The sequence below is a fragment of the Octopus sinensis genome, linkage group LG16 (assembly GCF_006345805.1).
Source record: "Octopus sinensis linkage group LG16, ASM634580v1, whole genome shotgun sequence".
In the NCBI taxonomy this organism is placed as follows: Eukaryota; Metazoa; Mollusca; class Cephalopoda; order Octopoda; family Octopodidae; genus Octopus; species Octopus sinensis.
In genome coordinates this window covers 5,849,201-5,874,200 of record NC_043012.1, presented here as the reverse complement: position 1 = coordinate 5,874,200, position 25,000 = coordinate 5,849,201, and the positions used below count along the sequence as shown (strand labels likewise).

Here is a 25,000-nt window from a genome sequence, read left to right as displayed (position 1 = left end):
CTTACACTCTGTCTTGCATGCACACTGACACTACACATCCAGCGGATCATGCTAGCTTCATTTCTTTCAAGTCTACGCATGTCTTCTGCAGTCACAGCCCATGTTTCATTACCGTGGAGCATGGCAGTTCGCACACATGCATCATACAATCTACCTTTCGCTCTGAGGGAGAGACCTTTTGTTGCCAGTAGGGGTAGGAGCTTTCTGAACTTTGCCCAGGCTATTCGTATTCTAGTGGTGATACTCTCTGTGCATCCACCTCCGCTACTAACTTGGTCACCCAGGTAGCGGAAACTATCAACTACTTCTAGTTTCTCTCCCTGGAGTGTGATGGAATCTGTTTTCTGAGTGTCTGTTGTGTCTATTGTCCCTGTGCATCTGCCACACATGAAAGCTATCTTATCTGTTAATTTCCCTTTAATGTTGCTGCACCTCTTATGTGTCCATAACTTACATTGGGTGCATCTTATGGAGTTTCTACCTGTACCTTTCCTACAGGTTGAGCAGGGCCACCTACCCGAGGGGGTGTGTGCTGAGTACCTCTTGCTGCTTACTATACTTTGGTCTTTGCTACATTTATTCTAAGGCCCTTTGATTCCAACCCTTGCTTCCACACCCGAAATTTCTCTTCTAGTTCCGGTAGTGATTCTGCTATGAGAGCTAGGTCATCGGCATAGAGGAGCTCCCAGGGGCATCCCGTTTTGAATTCCTCTGTTATTGCCTGAAGGACTATGATGAATAAAGGGGACTGAGGGCTGAGCCCTGGTGCACACCTACTTCTACCCGGAATCTTCACTATATTCGTTGCCAATCCTAACCTTGCTGACAGCCTCTCTGTAGGAGCCTGTACAGCCCTTATTAGCCATTCTTCAATCTCCAGTTTCCGCATCAACCACCAGATAAGGGAACGGGGAACCCTGTCAAAGGCTTTCTCCAAGTCTACAAAAGCTATGTAGAGGGGTTTATCTTTAGCTAGGTACTTCTCCTGCAGTTGTCGGACCAGGAATATAGCATCAGTGGTGCTTCTACCTGGTACAAAACCGAACTGCATTTCATCTAAACAAATTCTCTCCCTAATGAGATTGGTTATGACCTTCTCTGAGACCTTCATCACCTGGTCCAACAGTTTGATACCTCTGTAGTTATTTCTATCTAGAGCATCACCCTTACCCTTGTAGCAGTTGACTATGGTGCTGCTGCACCAGTCATTGGGTATGACTCCATTGTGAACTACCTGGTTTACAATGCGGGTGACTATGGCATAGCCCACATAGCCAGCTGTTTTAAGCATCTCAGCAGTGATTCCTGATAGGCCAGGGGCTTTGCCTGGTTTCATATCCTTAATTGCCTTATCTACAAGGGAGCTGTCTATTCGGGTAGCTGGTCCCTCTACTGGGTCAACATTTGCAGGCTCTCCTCCTCCCATTCATTCTCCTCATTCAGCAGTCTTTCATAATGGCTTCTCCAAGCCTCTTTCTTTTCACTAGTAGTAAAAGCAAGTGCCCCATCATCCATGCGGACACATTTCTCTCCTATAACATCGCTATTTTCTCTGACACACTGTCTGGCAATCCGAAATACTTCAGCTCTTTGATCCTCGCGACGCTGGACATTGGCAAACTTGAGCTTCTTTCAGTTTCTGTCTACTAAATCCACTCACATGGTTTTGGTCAGGCTGAGGTTATAGTAGAGACACTTGCCCAAGGTCCTACGCAATGAGACTGCGCCCATTGGGAAGCAAGCTTCTTACCACACAGCCACTCTTGTGCTTAGATATATACATACATTTATATATATATGCATATGCAGATACACATTTACACGTATAATGCATTCTACACACACACACATATACAAATGTAAGCATGTATACATGACTTTAACGCTAAAAATGCAAAATTACATCATAACAAACAATAAACATCACATTGGAACACGCACACACACACATCTAAACAAATGAAAACAAATCAGAACAGGTGTTTCATATACACCTTTACAGAAACCTAATTAGCTCTATACATATTAATATACACTTGGCAATCAAACATTTCATAATTCATACCCATGTACACACACCTTGGACAAATGTCATCTACTACAGTCCCGTACCAACCAAAGCTTTGTGAGTTGGTTTGGCAGATAGAAACTGAAAGAAGCTCATCTCAGGTGGGAGGGCTGCGGGGTAATCTTCACTATGGATTCAGGGGATTCATTCAATAACAGCCGCACTCTTCTTATGGTTCCTTTATCTCTGGGAGGAATATCATCAATCCTTAAATATTACCAAAATGAAGTAGATTGATATACTCTTTACTCTTTTACTTGCTTCAGTCATTTGACTGTGGCCATGCTGGAGCACTGCCTTTAGTCAAGCAAATCAATCCCAGGACTTATTCTTCATAAGCCTAGTACTTATTCTATCGGTCACTTTTGCCGAACCGCTAAGTTATGAGGACGTCAACACACCAGCATCGGTTGTCAAGCAATGTTGGTGGGACAAACATAGACACACATACATATATATATACATACATATATACGACGGGCTTCTTTCAGTTTCCGTCTACCAAATCCACTCACAAGGCTTTGGTCAGCCCGAGGCTATAGTAGAAGACACTTGCCCAAGGTGTCATGCAGTGGAACTGAACCCGGAACCATGTGGTTCATAAGCAAGCTACTTACCACACAGCCACTCCTACGCCTATGATTATTTTGAACTTGTAGAAGACAGACAAGTGTTGAAATATTGTTCATTCAATAACAGTCGCACTCTTCTTATTGTTTCTTTAATAATGGTGATGATGATGATGGTGATGGTGATTCTTTTTTTATATAATCCTCCAAAGCAGAGCAACAAATACAGCAAAGCTATCCAACATATTAATTGGCTCTGAAAATTCACCACCTTGTTTCATTATGTCACCAATGTCATTCCATACTTAAGCTATTGTAATACTCAAACCCATATTGTGACAAGCAGAATAATATTATTATAGATAGCTAATGAATGATTAATAAGGGATTTTTGTCTCTCTTTTGTTTTTATTCCTTTTTTAGGACATGAGATACTTGTTTAATTTGGGAAAAAAGAAAGAAAAGAGAAAGAAGCAATAACAACAGATGATTGTTTTCTATATATAAATGGTATTTCATCAACAAAAGTACAGATGAATCAACAAGAAAGCTGCTACAAGGTCACTCAAAAAGCTAGAAATAGCACCAAAATTCCAAATAACATCCTATTGTCATTAAAAAGGAAAACAACTGGACACATTAGATTTTAGACATATCATTCCCTCAAAAACACTAATGGTGGTCTCAGCTGGAATACCTATGATCATTGGTCCACTAGGTGAAAGCTGACTTGGGGTTAAACAACAACAACAGTTAATCACTGAGTTAATGGGTTACCAGACAACCAGCCAAGAGGTCAGCAGTTCATATCCTTTCAGTGTGTAGCCCAAGGCTAAGACACCTAATTCTAAAACATGTTCCCAGTCCTAACTAGCTGTAAATAGGTACCACACAGTAAAGAGAAGACAACTCATCATTGTGAGCAGCAACATCGTTTTAATTCTGATTTCTTACATAAGCACAAATTTGAGAAAGAGAAGATGACAGTTGATTATATTGACCCTTAATTCTCATCATCATCATCAACCTCTGAATATTATTGTCTTAAGTCCAAGGGACTCATAGGGATAGTCACCCAGTTTCCATCATGCTCATGTGACCAAGATAACAGCATTCTCCCTGAACAGGACACCAGGCCATTGCAGGGTTACTCATTTACAGCCAAGTGGACTGGAGCAACATGAAATTAAGTGTTTTGCACCAGAACACAACACAAAGCCCCATCTGGAAATCAAAACCATGATCCAGCAATTATGAGTCCAACATCCTAACCACTGATCCACACACGCCTTCAGCCTTGTAGTACATAACTTGTGCCTTATTTTTAACAACCCTTAACCTTTTTGATACCAATGTCTTGTTTTCATAAGTTTTGAATTAAAATCTCCCACCAAACCTTAGTCACAATTTATGTTTCTAACATTTGCTTAATTTATTTTACTAAACTCTTTGTTATATTCAAAATTAACTGAAAGAAACACAGCACATCTCAAAATAAATACAGTAATGAAAGGGTTAAAGGATAGGAGGTAATGTTGACCAATGCAGAATTTGAACTCTGTACTGTATTTTCCAGCATACAAATTGAACTTTTCAGGCCAAAAATTTGCAGCCACAAAATGTCGACTTGTATACCAAGAGGACAAAACAATTTCATGTGAAATGCAGCAGGATTTGGAAAGATAGTGAAGATGTTTTAGTTTACACTACATGTCAACTAGAATGCCAGAAAACATGGAAAGTAAGAGAGTGTAATTAGAGGCCATAAGGCAGTTTAGCCAATGCTCTAGTGATTCTGGTAAATTTGGGGGTATATTAGCTTGTAATTCTTGTTCAATTCCTGTAGATTGATAGCTTGAAGAGGGGTGGTGTGCTGCAAGATAGGATTGAGTATGCTGGATTGATTTGTTTACCAGTGTCACGCAAATGGCACCCATGCCGGTAGCATGTAAGAGCACCCTGGTGTCACACAAATGGCACTCATGCCAGAGGCATATAAAAGCACCCATTACACTCTTGGAGTGGTTGGCATTAAGAAGGGCACCCAACTGTAGAAAACCATGCCAAATCAGACTGGAGTCTGGTGCAGCCTTCCAGTGTGCCAGCCCAATCAAACTATCCAATCCATGCCAGCAAGGACAACGAAAGTTAAATGATGATTTATTTGGCAACCTTACAAGTGCTACACAAAGAAAAGATGCCCAGTGCACTCTGTGAAGTGGTTGGCCTTAGGAAGACCATCCAGCAGTAGAGACAATGCCTAAGCAGACACTGGGTCTCAGCGCTATCCTCCAATTCATTGTATCTTGTCAAACTGTCCAACCCATGCCAGCATGTTACATGATGGTGAAGAAAACTTCAGTGAGGCCCCCAATGGCCTTAAAGGAAAATGAAATGAGGAATTTCCATTAACCTCCAAAAGATGAGACACTGAAAAGAAGTAAAGAGAAACATGGAGAGAAGAAGAGATGGAAGGAAAGCGGGACAGAGGGAAATAGGAGAAAGAGAAGAGAAGATAAAATAATAATGTGTGTGTGTGAGAGAGACAGACAGAGGGAGGGAGGAAAAAAGAAGAAAAATAGAAAAAGAAAGAAGGAGAAAGAAAGAAAAGAAGAAGTCATCTTGATCATTTAATGTCCATGTTCCATTCTGAAAAAACATGTAAGCAAAAAGAAAAAAAAAAATGAAGAATATAAATAATTACTATGAGAGAAGAATACGAGTTAAAAACAGAAAGAGAGAAATAAGAAAGAGAGAAAGAAAGAGATTAAGATTAATATTTCAATAGTTTTACTGTCATTGCGTGCTTTCACTGCACAATCAAGTGCATCTTTGATGCGCCTTGGGTATATGCAGAACGTGAAGTAGGTTTTTTTTTTTCTCCTTCTTCTTCTTTTCCTATTGTATTGAGAGTTCTCTACATAATGTACATGCACGGTGCCATGTGAAGCTATTTCTGTTATGCTGTGTATGTTGCGCAAGTCCTGGATGCTCTAAATAACGTGTGTGCACTACACAGTGGTTCCACACGACCCTTGTGGGTCCGTATGTGATTTTGCAGTCAATTGGTTGTATTCCTTTAAGATTCAAAATATTGTAACAATTTATTTTTATACAATTCCTAATTATAACTTAATTATACAATGATAAAAATGATTTTTTTAAGCATCGAATGGTTATGAAGGATCCGCCCGATTAAAATAGGCATCAAAAGGGTCTGCAGAGGATATGAAGAAGACCTTGCAAGTGAATGTCTCGAACCATTTCAATGGAACTAAATGGAAGCAATAACGAAAAGGGGGCACAGTTGAAAGGTAAGAGTGGAGATAATTAAAATATACCACCAGCAACAGCAGCACCCACAAATCATGTAAAAATACTTGTCACCACCATCATAACATCACTATCATCACAAACCGATAAAGAAGCCCCTCTACATGGTGACTTGACCTGCAAGAAGTAGCAGTGAAGTTTTTCCTCAAATCATATCCTACAGTCTTTTTAAAAACACACAGATAGTGTAGCTCTGGTTTATACTATGTCTGGGATCATGATCAAGTCTCAAATGCATTTAATCAGGGTAAAGGGTAAAGACCCCCTTCATTCATGGTCCCAAGAAAGTGCTCCCTCCCCTTGGGAGGGGGCACAAGTCCAGGCAAGATCGTTTATAGAAGACCAGCAGTTGCCCATGCATTCCAGCATCCCCTCTCCACGCCACCAATGCTAGCCAAGGGAAAACCTAGGGCCAATACAGCTTGGCACCAAGTGACATCCATCGCAACGTGAAATGAAGTGTCTTGCTCAAGAACATAACATATAGCCTGGTCAGGGAATCGAACTCACTACCTCATGATTGTGAGTCTGACACGCTAACCACTGAGCATTTAATCAGAGTTCAGGTTAGTCAAGGCTGACCAAGGGTTAAACAACAAGATTAATTTCTTGAAGAACACCAGCTGTAGCATCCTCATCATCATCAAACTCAGTAGCATCCTCATCATCATCATCAAACTCAGTAGCAACATCATTATCATCACCATCATCAAAACAACGCAGGCCTCATCTGGTTGTTATTAAATGATTTTGTAAAATAAAGACTACCATACACAATACACACAATATGTATATACACATATACATACATACATATACACACACATACACATGTATACACATGCTGATTGCTACTTCTTAGAAGAGTGCCAACTCAACATATATATATACATACATACATACACGCCATACATACACATAAATACATAAATATACATACATATATATACATGCCATACATACACATAAATACATAAATATACATACATATATATATATATATATATATATATACAAACACACATATGAAGAGATTGACAGAAAAAATATAGAGAGAGATGGAGAAAGGAATGGCTGGAGACGTAATGAAGGAGTGAGGCAAAATTTGTTCTCTGCAATTTCCTGCTGCACCAGATACCCTGTACTTCAGAGTCTGCATTTTCTTCTGCAACGATATATGGATTATAGAATTTCCTGCACTGAAAATCATGGTGAATGTCTGACGGTAAGCAGAACCAAGATTCCAGACTCCGATAAGGTCAACATATGGTTAAGAATGGTACCTGGAGATTTAGAATAATCCCTTTAGTACAAGAAATGGTAGTGGTAAAAGTGCATTTCTGAATGAGAGTGTGTGTGTGTGCATTAGTAAATCTGTCCTTGTATTTCATACATCTCTATGGAATAAATCATCATCATCATCATCATTATCATTTAACATCTGTTTTCCATGCTGGCATGAGTTGGACAGTTCGACGGTTTCTATGGCCAGTTGCCCTTCCCAATGCCGACCATTCCACAGAATGGACTGAGTGCTTTTTAAGAGGCACCAACACTAGTGCTTTTTACATGGTACCTTGATCTTAGGATTTCAATTCTGCTGTGGCAGGTTTTCCTGATGATGATGATGACAAAAACAAGAAGGTTAAGAAAGATGCATCTGTACCACTTGTCCAACATATTTCCAAATATAAAAACACAGTTAGGCCATTAGATTCCAACTCATCTAATGCTGCCTCTGGTTTAATAATATGAAAACTAATTTTAATGTGCTCATATTTTAATTAAAACATTTAATTATATAATTTTAATTAAAAACATTTTGTTATATTCCAAACATCAATATAATTGTGCCAAAGAAATAAAAATGATGAGCTGCTGAGGAAGTCTCAACAAGGTTAATCTCTTGACCTTTTAGAAATAGCAGTCAAATCTCCCTTGCACAACACACCAGTCTTTAAAAAGGGAACACATTAAATGAAATGGTCTCAAAAACACTACAAAAATGACAGGATGGTCACAGTTGGAATGCCTTTGATCATAGGTTTGTTCAATGAGAGTTGACCTGGGGTTAAATAAAAGCAGCTGAAGAAGTAAGAAAAAAAATTATTTTACTAAATCTGTCCTAATTTTTGATTATTTTAAAAGTTAATTAAAACACATAGGCAATGTATTTCATTAAAAATATGGTCATTGATGAAAGTAAATTGACATACAATGTTACAGCACTGGATAGAATGCCTTGCAGTATTTCTACTGATGCTCTGCAATCTGAGTTCAAATCCTGCTAAGGTCAACTTAGCTTTGCATTGTTTTGGGATTGATGAATACAGTACTAGCCCAGGACAGTGGATTAGTAGAATTGCCAAAGTGTAAGACAGGATGTCTTGTGGTATCTGTTCTACCAGCACCATCTGTAAATACTTTGGTAACAAAGTGATATGAGATCCTGCCCTTCCCTTGGACAACATCTGTGGCATCCATAGGCATCTGTAAGTGTTAACGGAAAAAAAAATACTCTTTTGCCCAAGTCAGCACTATGGAAAGGAACTTTCCAGGGGCACATATTCAGATTGTTTATGAGAGATGACAAAAGGGAATACAGTTTTGAAGCATATTGTGTTTATTTAACACAATATGTCTAAAAATATTTTTTACTTGAACAAAAACTGCAGCTTTTGGCTTTTCAAAATACATGTACATTAATATGCCATATATATATATATATATATATATATATATATATATATAATATATATATATAATATATATATATATATATATACATACATATAGGCGCAGGAGTGGCTGTGTGGTAAGCAGCTTGCATACCAACCACATGGTTCCAGGTTCAGTCCCACTGTGTAGCACCTTGGGCAAGTGTCTTCTACTATAGCCTCGGGCCTTGTGAGTGGATTTGGTAGACGGAAACTGAAAGAAGCCCGTCGTATATATGTATATGTATATATATATATGTATGTGTATGTGTGTGTGTTTGTGTGTCTGTCCCCCTAGCATTGCTTGACAACCGATGCTGGTGTGTTTATGTCTCCGTCACTTAGCGGTTCAGCAAAAGGGACCGATAAAATAAGTACTGGGCTTACAAAGAATAAGTCCCAGGGTCGAGTTGCTCGATTAAAGGCGGTGCTCCAGCATGGCCGCAGTCAAATGATTGAAACAAGTAAAAGAGTAAAAAGAGTATATATATATATATATATATATACAGGGTGGCCCAAAAGGAGGCTTCCAGTTATCCAACTATCTCTTTCGCATTCATATATTAACAGTTTAGATCTTAATTATAGGAAAATATGGAACCATTATTCAGCAAGATGGATCACCTCGACATCATGCATTGACAGTAAGGGAGTACCGTAACCAAGCCTTTCCATAGCATTGGTTTAGAAGATGGGGCAGCATCGAATGGCTTCCACATTCACCTGACCTGACACCAATGGATTTCTCTTCTTTAGATGCCAGCCAAAATTTTCACATACAAACATGTATAGATATTTACATACATGTGTGTATGTGTGTGTGTGTATATATATGTATATAGGCACAAATATGTGTATGTATATACATATACATACACACACACTCTCTCTCTTATACACACACACACATATTTGATTTAAAACTCTGATAATGATCCTGAACTTGGAAGAATAAAAAAAGGGGTGTTTAATTGCTAAGGATTCATTATTTGATGAGAATGGGATAGGACCGGGTTGAAGTAAGGAGTATAAGTGCAAAGTAATTGAGGTGGAATAGGCGGAAGTGGTTTGGGGGTGGGTGGGGGTGAGAAATGCAAATAAAGTGTACCCCACTCCCACGTCCCACCTACGAAAACAGACAGTCAAAAAAGGAAATTACAGAAATCTATGTTTATATATGAAATTGGAGGGGTGTGGCATATGTGGGTTGCTTTAGAATAATGTAGGGCAAGTGGTGTCTGGATCAGATGACGTCAATTTTTTCAAGAATGGGTCTATCTGTCTGCCTCATGGTTTGTATGATGCATTTGTTGCATAGTGTGTGTGTATAGATATATGTGTGTATATATATATATATATATATATATATATAGGTACAAGAGTGGTTGTATAGTCAGTAGCTTGCTTACCAACCACAAGCTTCTGATTTCAGTACCACTGCATGGCATCCTGGGCAAGTGTCTTCTACTATAGTGCCAAGCTGAACAAAGCCTTGTGAGTGGATTTGGTAGATGGAAACTGAAAGAACTCTGTTGTACGTGTGCATGTGTTAGTTTGTCCCCAAACACTGCTTGACTACCGGGGTGGTTTGTTCATGTTCCTGTAACTTGGTGGTTCAGCAAAAGCGACTGATAAAGTAGCAAGCTTTAAAAAGAAAAAGTAACAGGGGGTTGATTTATTTGACTAAAATTTCTTCAAAGCATTACCCCAGCATGGACACAGACTAATGACTGAAACAAGCAAAATATAAAAAGATATGTATGTACGTATGTATACATGGATGGATGGATGACAACCCAGTGTAATTTTTATAAATTGTACCTAAAACAACATTATATAATGTGTCCTGTTCTTTTTAAACAATAGGATTGAATATGAGGCAGATTTGGCTACTATTTCCAACAAACACAAGTGGCTGCATAGAGGCTCTTTCTCTGTAAATCACAAACATTTACAGAACCTGTACACATCTTTAGTTTCCAGGGCATTAAACAGCTGATGAAATCACTATTTCCAACAACTGTATTGTTTAAGAGCTTTACTTCATAACTTTATGGTTTTATGTCCCAAGACATTGCATGGCACCTATGGTATGTATCATCATCATCATCATAATCCTTTGACATCCGTTTTCCATGCTGGCATGGGTTGGCTGGTTTGGCAAAAGTATCTTCTGTAAAAACCTCTGAGCAACCAAAGCCTTGTGAGTGAAACTTGTTAGTAGGAGAAAGTATGGAACCCAGTTAGGACCATTTCTGTTCATAGGTTGTTGTTGGCTTCCTATGTCCTTACAGTTTAACATCACCATGGCCATCATCACTTGGCATTTGGTCATCTTCAGCAGAGTCCACTCTGAGCCTACCAATGCCTTGTGAGTGAATTTGGTAGATGGAAACTGTGTAGAAGCCTGCTGTGTGCATGTATGTATGTGCATAAGTATTTGTTTCCCTCGCCCACTACCACCACCCAACCGCTTGATAACCAATGTGGGTTTGTTTACATCCCTGTAAACTAGCAATTTAGCAAAAGAGACGGACAGAATAAGTACCAGGCTTAAAAAAAAAAAGTACCCCAGGAGTGGATCTGTTTGACTAAGCCCTTCAATAGGGTACTCACCCATCCCCACCCCCACCATGGCTGCAGTCCAATGACTGAGATAAGTCTCTGTAGTTGTTTAGCCCCAGGTCAACCATGATTGAGCAAAGAGGTTCCACCCATGACGATCCAACCCTTAACTCATGCATTACTAATGAAAACATAACTACATTTCCCATTATCCTATCTGCTCCTTACTCCATTTCCAAGACGATAGGGTATAATTTGAGAAACATTTAGTTGTGATTTCTAGCACAACAAGCAACCACATAGAGGCTTCCTTATTCACTTGATTTTCAAAGGTTTCATTGAATTTCATATGCAACGAATCACATTAGAAGGATCTTAGTAAAAAAAAAGCTGCAACTTAATATATTAGTATACGTACGTACACACATATAAATAAATATATATACATACATATATACACATGCATGTATGTATGTATATATATATATATATATATATATATATATATATGTATGTATATATACATATATATTATGCTGGTGCTGATTAACTCAAATCTCATTCAAGTTATAATGAGATTTTAATTGGGATTTTAAATAAATTCTGAACACTTTAGAGGAGGGGGTGTCAAGTGTGTTGGTATTAAGGTGTTAAGTAGACAGACCTTTCATAGTATCCTGATTTTACTCCTAGCAGTCAACAAAAAAAAATGGTGTGGGTGGGTGGGGGTTGTTTTTTTATTCTTTGCTGAAACAGTAACCCACAAATCATATAATGAATCCTTATGTGTGTATATACACACACACATGCAAACACATATACAGACATCTCTACACATACTCATATATATATATATATATATTTTACGTGTTTCAGTCATTTGACTGCGGCCATGCTGGAGCACCGCCTTTTAGTCGAGCAAATCGACCCCAGGTCTTATTCTTTGCAAGCCTAGTACTTATTTTATCGGTTTCTTTTGCCGAACCGCTAAGTAACGGGGACCTAAACATACCAGCATCGGTTGTCAAGCGATGTTGGGGGACAAACACATATATATACATATATATATATATATATATATATATATATATATATATATATATATACAACAGGCTTCTTTCAGTTTCCGTCTACCAAATCGGCCCGAGGCTATAGTAGAAGACACTTGCCCAAGGTGCCACACAGTGGGACTGAACCCGGAACCGTGTGGTTGGTAAGCAGGCTACATACCACACAGCCATATATATACACACACATAGTTATACACACTAAGCACCTATACATGCACACACATCTTTTATCTTTTACTTGCTTCATTCATTGAAATACGACCATGCTGGAACGCCATCGAAGTTTTTTAGTAGGATAAATCCCCACCAGCCCACAACTTAATTTCAAGTCTGGTACTTATTCTATTGGTCTCCATTACCAAACCGCTAAGTTAGAGAGATGTAAACAAACCAACACTGGCTGTGAAGCATAGTGGGAGGCAAACACAGACACACACGACTGCCTTCTTATTTCTTTATTGCTCACAAGGGGCTAAACACAGAGGGGACAAATAAGGACAGACAAAGGGATTAAGTCGATTACATCAACCCCTGTGTGTAGCTGGTACTTAATTTATCGATCCCGAAAGGATGAAAGGCAAAGTCAACCTTTGAGTTTCTGTCAACCAAATCCACTCAGAAGGCATTGGTTGGTCCAGAAGACATTTACCTAAGGTGCCATGAAGTGGGACTGAACTTGGAACCATGTGGTTGCAAAATGAGCTTCTTAACTACACAGCCATGACACACACACACACACACACACACACACACACACAACAACCATAAGCAAAAAATAATTACAGGAAGTTTAAGGGTGCTGAGAGACTTAAACAGGAAGTCTAAGGGGTACTGGGTAGATTTGTAGACTGAAATGCTTCTCCAAAAAAGATGCAAAAAGTGTGTGTGTGTGTGTGTGTATGTGTTACCCACACAGGTTATTTCAGCTCCAGCTGAGTCATTAAAACATTGATGGTTTTTAGTTTAGTTTAACTGGTTCCGGTTCTTTGTGCACGTGTAGTATACGGGTGATGTATGCATGTGCATGAATACATATATGCAGATATGTTTATGGGTGTGTGCAAGCAAATGTGTGTGTGTGTGTGTCTATATAAGTGTGAGGATGTACAGAAGTTTCTGAAAGAACACATGTGCATGTATGTATACAGAATATGTCTATGCACATTTGTATGTGTGCATACATGTGTGTGTGTGTGTGTGTGTGTGTGTGCATGTTTGAGTGAGTGAAACCTCTTCCTTTTGATTGCATAACAAATAAAAGAATCAACAACAAAAACTGCTTTTCCAATTATAATTAGCAGAGAAATTGTCGTATCCCATGATGCTAGAGGTCAATTTAGTGAAAAAAAAGGATATTTTTTGCCCTGCCCACTTTCTCTATGGTCCATAAATTTTAATTTTCACACACACACACGTACGAAATATGCAATCAAATAAACTTTTTAATTGAAAGCCAAACCTTGTGAAATATCACCTTCTTTAGAATATTTCTATTATGTGTCTTGGTTTTGGGAATAGGTGTTCTAAGTGCATGTCTTAAGAGACAACAGAAAGGGTTTATTTCAAGAAGATCAAACCACAACACTTTCTCAAAGTCTCCCCTAACTCATGCCAGCATAGAAAAACAGACAGAAATGACTATAATTTATTACAACCCTTACTATAAAATGGCTAGGCCACTGTACAAAAACCCCAACATTCTTTTGTCTTTGAAAGAAGACAAGATCAATCTTTCCGAGAACATTATATATATATATCAGCCATCCGAATGTGGCTGATGCCAGCGCCGCCTCGACTGGCTTCTGTGCCGATGGCACATAAGAACCACCATCCGAACGTGGCCGATGCCAGCGCTGCCTTGACTGGCTTCCATGCGGGTGGCACGTTAAAAGCACCAACCAATCGTGGCCGATGCCAGAATCCCCTGGCACCTGTGCCGGTGGCACGTGAACAGCACCCACTACACTCGCGGAGTGGTTGGCGTTAGGAAGGGCATCCAGCTGTAGACACACTGCCAGATCAGACTGGAGCCTGGTGCAGCCCCTGGCTTCACAGACCCCGGTCGAACTGTCCAACCCGTGCTAGCGCAGAAAATGAACGTTAAACAATGAGATGATACATCTACACACACATACATACACTCATGCATTATATCTATCTATATATACACATATACATACACACCTGATGTCGCTGTATAACCCTAGTCAACTCTGATCAAGCAGAACTATAATCAAGGCATTCCAGCCATGACCATCACATCTTTTTTTCCTTAATTATGTTTTTTTTACCTCAAGATGATATTGTTCAAAGGCAATTTGGCTGCTATTTCTATCAGGATGTGGGGAAGCAGGATGTAATGGCTTCCTCGTTGCCACATACTGTCTTTCTTTGAGACTGGCTTTTTATATTTTTTCACTCTTCCCTTCCCCACCCTTGTGCTCTGCTCTCTGGAACTTGTGTCACACAACCTTCCCCCAAGTTTACCTGACACACCCATCTCTCCTCCTCTTCCTCATCACTCACACCATGGCCTTATACTAACCCCAATGCCAAAACTTGCCTCCCCATAATCCTCAACCCATTAGAATTCTCTTCCTGCCCATGTTTTTCCTGTAGATATCAACTCACAGATGTTTTAACCAAACATCTAGCGTATCAATCACATCCCTAATCCCAGAGGAACTGTGAAGGTCAGAGGTACACCAGTACCCCCTCTGCTTCACTCTGACTGAATCCCATAAAATGGTTCAGAGTTTAGTGTAGCACCATTCTTTTACTCTTTTATTCTTTCACTTGTTTCAGTCAGTTGACTGCGGCCAGGCTGGAGCATTGCCTTTAATCAAACAAATCGACCACAGGACTTTCTCTTTGTAAGCCTAGTACTTATCCTATCAGTCTCTTTTACCAAACTGCTAAGTTACGGGGATGTAAACACACCAACATCGGTATCAAGTGATGGGGGGGGGACAAATACAGGCATATATATATGTATATACATATGACGGGCTTCTTTCAGTTTCTGCCTACCAAATCCATTCACAAGACTTTGATCAGCCTAAGGCTATAGAAGAAGACACTTGCCCAAGGTGCTAAGCAGTGGGACTGAACCTGGAAGCAAGTGGTTGGGAAGCAAGCTTCTTATCCCACAGCCATGCCTGCACCATCTGTATGTTTTATCTCCAAACAACTCAAGTGTAGAAAATACTTAATTCCTTACATAAGCTCAATACTGGTGACAAGAGACAGAAAGAATATGGTATAAACAAATGAACTGATTGCAGTACATTACTATTGCTTATTTTATCAACCTCAGAGAGAAGATGGAAATCGAAAAAAATTTTTAAAAAAAGGAAAACAATTATTTTCTTCATTTATGGCCTATTTTGATTACTATTGTATTCTGGTGGACCCCCATAGCCATTCAATGTTTAAAAACTAATTTTATAGATACTTCTTCCAAAAATCCCTATTTTGTTATTCGCTCATTAACTTGTGTAGGTTGAACTATGAAAAAATGTTGGAGAAAGAAACCCAGCTGTTTCTTGCAATACACACCAATACATACATCTAAAGCAAAATTTTTTCAAGGGCCCTTAAGATACTACTGTGGATCCTTAATATACTGTTTAGCTACATGGATCCCCAAAAATCTTATATGGACCTTCAGGGGCCATATGGACCCCAGTTGAGAACCACTGCTTTAGGGATTGATAAGATAAGAACCTGTTGAGAATTGGGGTCAATGTAAATTGTCTAGCACCTCTCCCAAATTTCAGCCCTTGTACCTCAGAAGAAAGGATTATTATTATTATTATTATTATTGGGAAGGCAGTGGGCTGGAAGAATAATTAGTATGCCAGACAGAATGCTTAAGGTAAAGGTAAAGTTTTCTTCTCAAGTCATACTGGAACTTATCAGTTTGGCTGCCAACATTTCAAAAATTGAAGTTTACCAAAAATTTTAAAATTTGGCACAATAATTAATACACTTACCCAAACTTAACTGGAGTTATTTCATTTGTAAAAAAAAAATGTTTTAGAAAGTTATAGAGGTTTAAAGTTTGATCATTTTCACCCAATCAGAAAACAGTATTTGGATGCAGTCATTTTGTGCAGGACTGCACAACTCGTGAGAGCTGGTTTCCCAGTTTCCATGGTGTTTATATTCTCCACCTGGGATACCGGTCCATCACAGGATTGCTCATTTTGGCCAGCAGAGTGGACTGGAGCAACGTGAAATGAAGTGTTTTGTTCAAGAACACAATGCATCACCCGATCCAGAAATTGAAACCACAATCATACAATCATGATTCTAACACCCTAACCACTAAGCCACGTGCCTCCACACATGCCTTTATATTCCAATTTTAAATTCCACAAAAGTTGACTTTAGCTTTCAAGCCTTTGGGGTCAATGAAATAAGTACCAGCTGAGCACCCGGGGGGGGGGGGGGTCAATGTAATCTACTGGCCCCCATCTTCCCCAAATTGCTGGCCATGTACCAAAATTTGAAACCAATATTTTCATCCCTCTGGGGGTCAATGTAAAACTCACTTCCTGCCTCCCAACCCTCACCCCCAACTGCCACGCATCCAAGTTTCTGGCCATTTGCCAAACTGAGAATATATATATATTTTTTTTCCTTTTCTTCAACTTATTTCTGAACTAATTTACGTTTAGCATCTGCAAAGAAAGATTTTGTTTTCCTTTCACAGCGCAAACACCATCACTGGAACTATACAGCAGCAGTGGTAGTGGTGGTGATGGTAGTAGTAGTAGTAGTAGTAGTTTATAAAAAAATTCTTGCTCCCCCCCCCCGCCACTGCCTCCACCACCAATCACCACTAGATGCCACACTTTTGCTTAAACACCACTCCCACCCCACTTCTGTATGAAGCCACCTTTCCCTTTTGATGTGGTGTGGGAATAAGATTCAAAGACTTTAACCAAAAGGAAAAAGGAAAAGAGAAGAATAAAAGGGGTACCCTGTGGTGTAGGGGGGAGGGCTGGTGAAGGTACAGGTTAGAACAGGGTATAGGTGGTGCGGTGGATGGAGAAGGGCCAGGCTAGAGGGGGGGAGAAACATGCTGGGAGTTATTTAGGTAAACTGAGCAAGGGGTTAAATATAAATACATACATACACACACACACACATGTATGTATATATGCATATGTGTGTGTGTGTGTGTGTGTGTGTAGGCAAGTGCATTCATATACACACATACACACACTCCACTTTTAGAAATGAATTTTCTTTCAAATCTGCAATGGTGTGTGTGTGTGTGTGCGGAGGAGGACAATTACTTAGTGATGGTAGTGATGGTGGTGGTGAAGGTAGTAGTAGTAGTAGTAGTAGTAGTATAGTAGTAGTAGTAGTTTATAAAAAAATTCTTGCTCCCCCCCCCCGCCACTGCCTCCACCACCAATCACCACTAGATGCCACACTTTTGCTTAAACACCACTCCCACCCCACTTCTGTATGAAGCCACCTTTCCCTTTTGATGTGGTGTGGGAATAAGATTCAAAGACTTTAACCAAAAGGAAAAAGGAAAAGAGAAGAATAAAAGGGGTACCCTGTGGTGTAGGGGGGAGGGCTGGTGAAGGTACAGGTTAGAACAGGGTATAGGTGGTGCGGTGGATGGAGAAGGGCCAGGCTAGAGGGGGGGAGAAACATGCTGGGAGTTATTTAGGTAAACTGAGCAAGGGGTTAAATATAAATACATACATACACACACACACACATGTATGTATATATGCATATGTGTGTGTGTGTGTGTGTGTGTGTAGGCAAGTGCATTCATATACACACATACACACACTCCACTTTTAGAAATGAATTTTCTTTCAAATCTGCAATGGTGTGTGTGTGTGTGTGCGGAGGAGGACAATTACTTAGTGATGGTAGTGGTGGTGGTGGTGAAGGTAGTAGTAGTAGTAGTAGTAGTAGTAGTAGTAGTAGTAGTAGTAGTAGTAATGGTGGTGGTGGGGATGATAGTGAAGATGTATTCATGTTGCCGGTGGTACCAATGATGTAGAGATGATGATGATGATGATGGTGGTGGTGGTGGTAGTGGCTAAATTGATTTTGATGACAGTGGTGGAGGTGGTACACACAGATGGTTATAATAGCAAATAGTGATGATGGTGACAGCTGCAAGAGTGATGATGATGATGATGATGATGATGAAAGTAGTAGGTGAGATGATGTGCCGATGATGGCAGCAGAGAGAGGATACGGGGGTGGGGGATGTAAATGGCAAGCAAAAATTCAATAATAACAATAAAAAGTGTGAGCACTATCATCATAACAGCCATCATCATCATCATCATCATCATCATCATCATAACAGTCATTATCATCATCATCATAACAGTCATTATCATCATCATCATCATCAACAGAGTTGCTAGAATCTTAAGAGTCAGCAATAAGCCAAATACACTGGCATCTTATTCCTCTTCACCCCCACATCTCAGAAACATACTATTTTTGTGGTGCACTCCCACCATTACCCTACAATCCCCCCCCCCGTCCTTCTACACTTCCAGACCCCTGACAAAGACTTAAATAACCTGCAAATCCCCAGCTTTAATTCACCTGCCTACTGCCACCACCACCACCACTACCACTAACCTTGTTTCTGAGCAGAGCAACTCTCTAAACTAAGCATATTCTTCACTATACGGCAACCCTCAATGAGGAGACCTCGATGGGGACGGGAGGGGTTGGGTGATGATGATGATGATGATGAAAGCTTGATATGCTAGAAACAACAGTCAAAGATTCTTCATATGATACAGTGGTCGTGTGATTAAGAAGTTTGCTTCTCCTAACCATATCGTCTCCATTTCAGTCCCACTGTGCCACACCTTCAGCAAATGTCTTCTACTATAGGCCCCCACGCCAGCCAAAGCCTTATGAGTGGATTTGGTAGACAGAAACTGAAAGAAGCTCATCTCATGTGTGTAAAGTCAACCTGAGCAGAAGCTGAACTCGAGATTGTAAAGGACAAAATGGCCCTTAGCATTTTTGCTCAAAGTGTTAACGACTCTGCCAGCTCACTGCCTTAATATATATATATATATATTTTTTTTCTTTTATTTATTTCAGTCATTCAACTGCAGCCATGCTGGAGCACCACCTTAGTAAACCTAGTACTTATTCTATCAGTCACTTTTGCCGAACCGCTAAGTTAAAAGGATGTAAACGCACTAACATCAGTTGTCAAGTGAAGGTGGGGGACAAATACAGACACAAACATATACATATATACATACATACACACACACACACGTATACAATGGGCTTCTTTCAGTTTCATTCTACCAAGTCCACTTACAAGGCTTTGGTCGCTCTGAGGCTGTAGTAGAAGACACTTGCCCAAGGTACCACACAGTGGGACTGAACCCGGGCCCATGTGGTTGGGTAAGCAAGCTTCTTACCACGCAGCCACTCCTGTGTGTGTCTTTTTGTGTTTCTCCCTCCCCCACACACACACACAACCACCACCACCACTTGACAATTGTGTTGGTTTGTTTACATCCCCATAACTTGTCAGTTCAGCCAAAGAAACCAACAGAATAAGTACCAGACTTGAGGGGGAAAAAAAAACAAAAAAACAGTAGTGGGGTTAATTTGCATGAGAAACCCTTTGAGATGGTGCCCCAACATGGCCGCAGTCCAATAACTGAACCAAGTAAAAGATCCTATCAATTTAAAAATAATAGGAAAACACAACAAATAATGTAGTACTAGATAGTCACCGTGACCGACCAGGCTATCAGATGCTGCTACACATCGCTGGTCACAATGCACTTCGCATTGTTTTAGCCTTCAAATGACGCCACCCCGCTGGCTAAGCGAGCAGGGCTACAGAATAAGGAGTGAAAGAAAGTTGTGGCGAAAGAGTACAGCAGGGATCGCCACCACCCCATGCCAGAGCCTCATGGAGCTTTGGGTGTTTTCGCTCAATAAATACTCACAACGCCCGGTCTGGGAATCGAAACCGCAATCCTACGACCGCGAGTTCTCTGCCCCAACCACTGGGCCATTGCGCCTCCACAGTACTAGATAGACTGGACAATAATAAACAAAATGACATGATGAGCACAGTTGAAATATATTTGGTCAGAGGTCTACTTCATCAGGGCTGACCTAGAACTAAACAATCAACAACACCATTGTCACCAAAATCCACCACCACAACCACCGTCAATACCAGCTTTATTATCTCCATTATCCTCTTATAAAAACCCAGGCCTAAAATTATATCAAAAAAGACCAGCCTTTGTGTGTCGTTTTTGCTCTCAGTATAATACAAACATTCTCTTCTGATATGTTTCTGCATATACAGCTATTTATTATGCTGCCTCTCCATCATTTGTAGTTCAACTCTGACATGAGAGACTGACAGTTCATATGGGAATGATATGTAAGGTGGGGGGGGGGGAATAAAACAGAAAAAAAGAATGAAGTATAACCAAATGATTAACACAGTTTCATATGAACTAAGACAGCTCCTGGTTCTATGATACAAATTTCTTGTTTTTATGTGATCATCATCATCATCATCTTAACAGCCACTTTTCCATGCTTGCCTGGGTCAGACAGAGTTTATTGAGACAGATTTTCCACAGCTGGATACTGTTCCTGTTGCCAAATCCTACATGTTTCCAAGCAAAGTATTATTTCCCAATGGCCAGGTTTGTTCTTGCAGAGTACTGGAAATGGATGACACTGCTTGAGACAGTGACAATCGTTTTACAACTATCATGTAATGTCAAGAAAAGGGGTCTTTTCAGTCTCAAGCACAGATTTTTTTAATTGATTTTTTAAATTAAACACTTTGAAACTTTGGTTACTGGTTGAATCTGTCACGTAGGACTGGGTTTACTCTTAACGTTTTTGATAACAGTTTGTATTTTAGAAGTTATTTCATGTTAAAGTTGTCATATTTGGGTAATTTTAACCAATCAATGACATGTATTCAACTGAAGAAAGTTACTGCTGCTTGAGATTGAACAGATCCAAGACAAGGTAACATAAGATCTGTTTGGTGTGCTTCAATTCTTCATTACTGTCCTTTTCAACACAAGCACCATATGTCAGAAATGTATTCTATACATTGATTTCAAATTTTGGCACAACACCAGCAGTTTCTGGGGAGGGGTTCAGTCAATTACATTCATCCTTAAGGCAAAGTGAACCTTGGTGGAATTTGAACTCAGAATGTAAGGACAGATAAAATACTGCTAACCATTTTGTCCATTGTGCCAACAATTCTGCTATTGTATTTTTATATACAATTCCTTATTGTATTTCATATATTAAATACTTTTGTGTATGAGGTCAGTGAGTCACCAGAATTGTTGCTATGCTGGACAAAATGCTAAGTGGCATTTCTTCTGACTTTTACATTCATCCTCCTCCTCATCATCATCACTTAATGTCCATTGTCCATGCTGGAATGGATTGGACAGTTTGGCCAGGGCTGGTAAGCTGGAAGGCTGCACCAGACTCCGGTCTTATTCGGCATGGTTTTCTACAGCTGGATGCCCTTCCTAATGCCAACCATTCGGAGAGTGTAATGGATGGTTTTACATGCCACCGGCACGGGTGCCATTTGCGTAACACTAGTATCTGCCATGACTGCAATTTTGCCCAGCCTGATGGGTCATCTCAAGCATGATATAAAGCCAAAGGTCTCGGTCATTGCTTCTGTGAGGCCCAATGCTCAAAAGGAACTCAGCCACTTTACCTCTGTGAGGCCCAACACTCGATGGTCCTCTTTACGTGCCACCAGCACAGGTGCCAGTTACATGACACCAGCATTGGCCACGACTAAGATTTCACTTGGCTTGATGGGTCTTCTCAAGCACAATATATTGCCAAAGGTCTCAGTTACTAATCATTGCCTCTGTGAGGCTCAAAGTCTGAAGATCATGCTCCACCATTCTGAATCCAAATTCTATTGAGGCTGACTTTGCCTTTAAACCCATTCAGGGTCGATAAAATAAGTACCAGTCTAAACACAGAGGTCAATGTAATTGACTGGCCCTTTCCCCCAAAATTTCAGTCATTGCACCTATTGTAGAAAGGATATTACACACTTGTGTGTCCTAGACAAATAATGTTGGATATGTTTGTGTCTTTTAATGATGGTCTGTCATTACAGTTCTGAAAACATAACTTACATTCAAGATTGAGTTATTGTCAGTAATACAATATGAATTACTGCTTTATGATGCCATACACTGATTACATTTGTAAGTGTACTATTATATTATGCACCCATATGTTCCAGATACATAATACTAAGTAAGTACACCAGTATATGTGTATGTGTTGTGTTTTGTGTGTGTGTGTGTGGAATAGTGTATGAGTAGAAGTAAGAGCAGATATGTGTAGGTATTTTCAACCATTAAGAAATAACTTTCAATTAAGACTCTGATATTTGTCAGTAATAAAACATTTTTTTTTCTTTTTTAAAGCTATATACAGTGTCACAAGTTCTGTTAATTGGAAGGGTAGTAATAAATAAATACCCTGTGAACTGTACTAATAATAATGATAATGATACTCTATGAAATTATGTGCAATGTTAAAAGTAAAATAACAAAAGATGGAATCACAGGAAAGAATAATGGCATCTTAATTCTTCTTTCTGGCCAACATCCAAAATATCTAAGGAGATAGGGTAATACACACACACACACACATACACACACATATAATTTACTTCAATTTTCCATGCTTGCATGGCTCAGATAATGATTCTTTTGTGAGAGCAATTATTGTTTACATACACACACTTACGTACATATGTACATAGATATATATGTTCATTTTCATGGGTGAATGCTGTTCTAACTCCAATAGGAAACAGGAATGGAACTCTAGTACTTGTTCAGTGAAGCAAAGTAAAGTATCTAACAGAACCTCGTTCAGGGACACAACACAATGGCCGTAGAATGATTTGAACTAATGAGCCATAGGCCATTTGGTATGGCTGTGTGGTTAAGAAGCTTGCTTTGCTACCAAGAGGTTTCTGGTTCAGTCTCACTGCACAGCACCTTGGGCAAGTGTTTTCTACTCCAATCCCAGGCTGATTGATGCCTTGGGAGTGAATTTGGGAGATGGAAACTGTGTGGAAACCCAACATGTGTATGTGTGTGTGTGTGTGCGCACACACATGCCTGTATTTGTCCCCCACACACCAATGTTGGTTTGTTTACATCCTAAGTTAGTGATTCGGCAAAAGAGACCAACTGAATAAATACTGGACTTAAAAAACTGAAAACTGGGGCTGATTTGTTTCCTAAATACTTCAAGATGTTGCTCCAGCATGGTCGCTGCCCATGCTGGGGCACCACCTTGAAGTGTTTAATTAAACAAATTGTCCCCAGTACTTATTTATTTTCTTTCTTTCTTTCTTTCTTTCTTTTTCAAGTACTTATTTTATCACTTTCTTTTACTGAGCTGCTACATAACATTGACAGAGGGGAGGGGACATAAACAAACCAACACCGGTTGTCAAGCAGTGATTGAAGAATACAAGAACAAAGACCCTAGTGCATTTATTTTTGTTTTTGGTGGGGTTTTTTTTCTCTTTTGAAGGTGTGTATAAAAGGGTGGATAAATGTCAGAGGGTGTGAATTTAATTTTACAGATTCCAATGCAATTAGGTTGGTATATATATGTGAGTGAGAGTGCGTAAATATATGTCAAGGCATATCTGAATCTAATAGGTCATTTAATTGCATAAATAATTATCTACAAAGTATTTGTAATTATACATATAACGTAATTACACTTATGTACTTATATATGTGTGTATACGCACACCTTAGACCTCTTTATAGACACATCAAATATTCTTTTTATCATTCTATAAATAGATTTATCTTGCACTGCAGGAAGCTAAAAGCGGATCTTCCCAGTAAGAAATAGCCGAGGGAGGAGACAGAGAGAGACAGAGAGACAGAGAGAGATGCGAGTAGAAAGATAAGGATGGAGATGAAAGACAATTAAGAGGAAGGGAAATAGTGAGAGAAAGAAGAACAGAAAGAGACAAGGGGATGTGGAGATTACGTAGATTACTGTAGATTACGACACAGAAATGAAAATTAAGTGTCAAATTTTTTAAAAATTAGAAAAATCTCTAAGAGAGAGAGAGAGAGAGAGACAGACAAAGAGACAGAGACAGAGAGAGGGGACAGAGACAGACAGACAAAGAGACAGAGACAGAGAGAGGGGACAGAGAGAGAGGGACAGAGACAGAGAGAGACAGAGACAGAGACAGACAGACAGACAGACAAAGAGACAGAGACAGAGAGAGAGACAGAGACAGAGAGAGGGGACAGAGACAGAGAGAGGGGACAGAGACAGACAGACAGACAGACAAAGAGACAGAGACAGAGAGAGAGAGAGGGGACAGAGACACAGAGAGACAGAGAGAAGGGAAAACAAAAAGTGAAGTAGATAGATATTAACATTGGCATGGCTGTGAGGTAAGAAGTGTCTTCTACTAAAGCCTCAAGCTGACAAAAGCCTTGAGAGTAAATTTCGTAGATGGAAACTATGTGGAAGTCTGTCGTGTGTGTGTGTGTGTGTCATTGTATTTGTCCCCACCACTGCTTGACGACCAATATTGGTTTGTTTACATCCATGAACTTG

General features: G+C 39.7%; 1 protein-coding gene and 1 long non-coding RNA gene across 3 annotated transcripts in view; one reads left to right on the top strand and one right to left on the bottom strand.

Moving 5' to 3' along the window:
- The window catches only part of LOC118766482, a 22,437-nt gene extending 13,525 nt beyond the window's left edge, over positions 1-8,912 (top strand). The window contains exon 3 of the long non-coding RNA XR_005002421.1: positions 8,820-8,912. This is a non-coding gene — a long non-coding RNA (uncharacterized LOC118766482). The remainder of the gene's footprint in view (positions 1-8,819) is intronic.
- Positions 1-25,000, bottom strand: part of LOC115220412 (tyrosine-protein phosphatase non-receptor type 13) — a 278,782-nt gene that overhangs the window by 128,488 nt on the left and 125,294 nt on the right. The gene's annotated exons all lie outside the window — the stretch shown is intronic.